Source organism: Eucalyptus grandis, chromosome 11 (genome assembly GCF_016545825.1).
Source record: "Eucalyptus grandis isolate ANBG69807.140 chromosome 11, ASM1654582v1, whole genome shotgun sequence".
NCBI classification, from domain to species: Eukaryota; Viridiplantae; Streptophyta; class Magnoliopsida; order Myrtales; family Myrtaceae; genus Eucalyptus; species Eucalyptus grandis.
The window spans coordinates 8,837,895-8,843,220 of NC_052622.1; the positions used below are offsets into that span (position 1 = coordinate 8,837,895).

The following is a 5,326-nucleotide window of genomic DNA, read 5'->3' on the forward strand; positions in this document are numbered from 1 at the left end:
TATAATTTCCATTACCTCTTACCATTGGCAACTGGGAATTCTTACATTAACAAGAGTCCTAGTAATATCATTAATTGTTTTTTGCCATACGTCAATATAAATAATTGGAGGACTAGAGTCTTAACAAAATGGCACGCAAAAGTCCCATTGTGAGCAATCCAAGATATATTCATACGCATGTTGATAAGAAGGTTAATGCATCAATGCATTAATCTAAGACAGATTTGGCTAAGACATAAAGATTAAACAAAAAAATACATCCTTAGTCCTTACCTCCACTACTTTCTAACTTATTACATGAACCAAAATGAAAATGCACCACTACCCCATGTAGCGGCGGCGATGGCTCGGGCTTTGTCCTCCTCACGACGGGGACAAGTTTGACGTCATTTGTGGACTTACCCGTGGCGTCAAGGTGGTGGTTTCCTTGGCGTCACCCCAGGGTTTATTGTACGGATTCCCTAAGTCATAAAAAAAAAAAAAAATGCACCGATTCTTCAACTCAAAGTTTAAGGGAACTGCCTGCACGGATCTACTTTTGAGCTGCCTCTGCTAGAAGGGTTCCACGGCGATGGCAACACTAAGCTTCCGGTCGGTCGAGGCATTGACACGTTCTTGCTAACTCCATCGCGTGGCTCCCTCCTAGGAGGAGAGCCGTTTCTGCAATGATTTACCTTTGAGCACACTTTCGCCCATGACGGAGGAAGCGGCGGGGCATTTTGGGCGGGAGCAACCCCATTGCCAGGGCTTGTGAGCGGAGGAGGAAAGTCATTTCGCGATGGCTTATCTTCAAGCACCCTCTGTCATAAGCACGTGCTCTTGCAATTGTTGGTATTATTCTCGCTCGAGCACTGCAAATCACGAGGCAGAGGGCAGCCGTGAAGACGATGATGAAGCTATTGCCTTTTGTCATTGTTGATTGGGAAAAAGCCACCAAAATCCTCAACTTTGCCTCGAGAGACAGATTTTGCGAACTTTGTTTTGTGAAGTGAAAAACCCGAAGTTTGCTAACTGTGACACATTTACCCAAAACTTTTATTTGTGACACAAAAAACCCCGAACTTTTATTTATGTGACATATTTACCCTAAACTTTTACTTTTAAAAACTTTTTCCTTTTTTTCTTCTTCTTCTTCTTCCTTCCCTCCGCCGGTCATGGCGAAGTCGGCGGAGGAAGCCGGCGTCCGGCAACGGCCTCCCTTGCCGGATCGGCAAGGGCACCCTCGCCCGACGCCGGCGGGGCACCCCTCGCCCGACGCGGGCGGGGCCCTCATCAGCGTCGGGCGAGGGCCTCCCTCGCCAGATCGCCCGAGGAAACCCTTGCCCGATGCCGGCAAGGGCACCCCTCGCTAGATCTGCCGAGGGGTGCCCTTGCCGGGCGAGGAGGCCCTCGTTCGATCCAATCGAGGCCTCCCTCGCCCGACGCCGGCGAGGGCAGCCCTCGCGGACGCCGGCTTCCCTCTGCCGGCTGGCCGGCGAAGGGAAGAGAAGAAGAAAAAAAGAAAAAGAAAAGAAAAATAGAAATAATAAGACGGAAATACCCTTAATGGGGTAAATGTGTCACGATTAGCAAAGCCGGGGTTTTTCACGTCACAAAACAAAGTTTGGGAGTAAATCTGTCACTCGAAACAAAGTTTGGGGTTTTTGGTGGCTTTTTCCCTTGTTGATTTGATGGTTTCGAAAGAAGCTGGGAACTGTTTAAGTATTCGTGTATGTGTAATGTTTAGTTGAATATCCATACCCATTTTCCTTGTTTACGCGTCATCAAGTAATTGCAGTATTTTTTCATGTAGAAATTTTGATAAGGTATTTTCTTCAAACAATGGTGAGGATTCTGCGTGGAGTAACCATAACCATAAGGGCCTTCTCGTTTTGATTAACTCGGAACCGATAGATTGTTGTTTTCCTATGGGAACTTATCATCGTGCGGTTCCTAAAGATTGTGAGTCTGTTAGCATTCAAGCATTAGAAAATGGAAGGTAATACAACATTCAAGCATAATACAGCTGCCATAAGTGAGAGAACTATTGGTTCTCCGAAACTTCCTTATTCCCCCAGAAATATTCTAAAAGTAGGAAAATCCTTTAGAGCCCTAAGGCTCTTTGGCAAATGCAAATGCTGTTTGGTGAAATTTTTCAATTACTTTGGAGAAATGTAATTGCATCTCCAAAACTCTCTAAAGGTCTTTACCTCAAGATTGATCCAAAGGCACTTTGGGATGCTGCATTTCCAAAATGCAACTAGAATTTCTTTTCTTCCAACTTTGCATTGCTCAACTTTCATAATTCCATGAATGTTCACAAAAATCCTTACTTTGCCTTAACCTCTAGTGAGTAACCAATGAGCGGTTGACGTGCAGCCAATGTGCCATTGGTGAGCCAGCTGAATTTTACCATCAAATAATTTGAGATTTTTTTATTAAAAAAAAATTAGTAAAAATCTTTTACAAAATATAGTTTTTATAAAACGGCATTTATGTCAAAGTTGCTTTCCAATGTGTGTTCAAAATACACTTTAACAAATACTATTTGTATTTTGAAAAATCCCTTTAACTCAAAAGTCTTTACATTTTCTCAAAAACATTCTCTCAAATCAAACCAAACGCACCCTTTATCAAGACTTTAGATTCTCCAATTAATTACATTGAAATATGCCCAAAAATAATTAATGATATTACGAGGACTCTTGTTAATGTAAGAATTTCCTGTTGCCAATGGCGAGAGCATACTCGAAGATAAATCATTGTAGAAACGACTCTCTTCCTAGCAAGGAGCCACGCGATGGAGTTGGCAAGAACGTGCCATCGCTGCTCGATGTAGCCACCGCCATTAAACCCTCCTAGCAGAGGCTGCTCACAAGCAGATCGGTGCAGGCAGTTCCCTTCCACTCTGAGTTGAAGAATGGGTGCATTTTCATTTTGATTGACATAATAAGATAGGAAGTATGCAGGTAAGAACTGAGAATGTATTTATATATATATATATATATATATCTTTAGGTGTTTAGCCAAATCTATTTTCGATTAATGAATGGATGCATTAACCTTCTCGATCAACGTGTGAATGAGCATGCCTAGGATTGCTCACGATGGGATTTTTGTCATTTTGTCAAGATTCTTGTTCTCCAATTAATTACTGAAATATGGCCAAATATAATTAATGATACTATTAGGACTCTTGTCAATGTAAGAATTCCCAGTTGCCAACAGTAAGAGGTTATGGAAACTATACACCAAGCCATGTTAAGTACGTTAATATAGATTTCTAGTCATTATTCAAGTTGGGACACATCATATTTTTGCGTCAACCCTAATGGCCCTGATAATGTCTTAGGCCCCATCGTGAGTCGCCAATTAGGACTAGGAAATTTACAATATATATGTTACTTTTATTGTTGCTACACCTACAAACAACCAAAAATATATTTCAAGATCAAATATCATTTCAAATATTCATTATGCGAGTCCAGATGAGAATAATTTTAATGTAAGACCATGCAATATATTTTCCTACTTCGAGGAACGGCCAAAAAGTCTTATTGTCATGCGATAAGGTTGCAAATCTTCAAAAACATGTATCAAAATAAATCAAATTGAAAATCTTACTGTTCAGCTACATGTGAGCACACGTCTGGGAATACTTCTAGGAAAAGTCGGTTCAAAAGAAAGAACAACCCGAGGGCATAATACAACGGGCCAAAACATTCTATTGGCGCTTCAAAACGCACATTTTCAAAATTAACTAAACAAAACGTCGCTTCTTTAACTGTTCATCGAGCTTATAAATAGCCTCTTCAACATGAACAAACCACAAACCACCTTCACATAAGATACCATCTTTCTCTCACACCCCAGCTTTTTGCTCACTACACTCATTCGTTATTCACCAGAAGCCTTCAAACCCTGCCCCTCCCCCACCCAAAAAAAAAAAAAAAAAGAAAAAATGAGCGTGGAAGTGTTGGATTCGGCGACCATCGTCGGCTTCGTGGAGGACGAGGAGGCCTTCAATGCCTTCATCGGTGACCGCTTCTCATCCCTCGACGTTGACGCGACGGCTGCCTCTCCTATGCGGAGATGCTGCGGGATCTGCAGGGTCTTCGAGTGCTCGAGACCCACTTTGGGGTCGACGTGAAGCCAGACCCCGACGAGGTGGCCCATGTGTATGGCTCACTGTTCGGGCAGTTCGACCACGATGCCAACGGGTCGGTGGACCTGGAGGAGTTCAAGGCGGAGACGAGGAGGATGATGCTCGCCGTGGCGGACGACTTGGGGTTCTTGCCGGTCCAGATGGTGTTGGAAGAGGACAGCTTCTTGAAGAAAGCCGTGGAGCGTGAGCTTACCAAAGTCGCTGCTTAATTTGGAGGATTTTATCTTAAGAGTGATTCGTCATGGTGGGAAGAATGTGGTTGCATTTGAGATTTTGTCATTTTTATGGTGTTTTTATTTTACGCACCCCTTATTTTCTAAACTGAGTTATGTACCCGAGAATGATGTTGCGGATGAAATTAATGGATTTAGCACTTGTTATTGATTCATGTCAAGATTGTCGGATCGTCGTGCTTACAATCGGACCTGATTTACGTGTACAATATTTACTTTCATTTATTATTAGGGCAATTCTCAAACATCACAATGTAGTCAACTGGGAAAATGTAAAGAATTAAAAAAAAAAAAAACGAGACAAATTCTCTCTTGAAATGAAATTATTTTGTTCAATTTCTTTCATTTGCTGAGAAATCATGGTAAGAACTAGAAAAAATAATTGCACGTTTGGAAAGGATGTTGATTTTATTTCAACTCATACTTGGCACTATTTCTGTTTCGATATAGCAAATCAAACTATGCGATGAGATCCATCAATATTAAATTATGGCTAAAAGATTAATTGAATGATTCCTAAATATAAACATACCAAAAATTGCGATATTCGAAATTTTGAGGTCATCATCTTTCGAATTAAATAAAGTTAACGTAAATGCCAAGTTACTTCAGTGTGAGAGATCTGCCACCGAAGGAATGGAAAATAAGGTCAAAAAGCCCAGACCCGCGTTTTTTAACATAGGAAGAAACGCGATTTGACCTGTGCAGCCACGTTGTCTTATTCCTTCTCTAGGTGCCTTGTCAATTGTTTCTGACTTTTTCAGACAAAGTAAACCAGAAGGGACATTATGTCTAAATATTCGACACGTGGGAAGTCGTATTTCGCATTTTTCTTTCATGTACCAATGAGCACAGAGCTCACACAAAACGGACGCATTTGACAAGATTGCCCAAAGTTTCACCTTGATTTCTATAAATTTCTTCAGCTCTTATTCAAGTCCTCGAGTTA

The 5,326-nt window shown here is 41.5% G+C and overlaps 1 non-coding gene across 1 annotated transcript; it reads left to right on the top strand.

The window, feature by feature from the left end:
- Window positions 1–3,922: 3,922 nt before the first annotated feature.
- Window positions 3,923–4,533, top strand: LOC104424692. Its single transcript, XR_005547380.1, has one exon. It is a non-coding gene; the product is annotated as an uncharacterized LOC104424692 (transcript).
- Window positions 4,534–5,326: the final 793 nt, after the last annotated feature.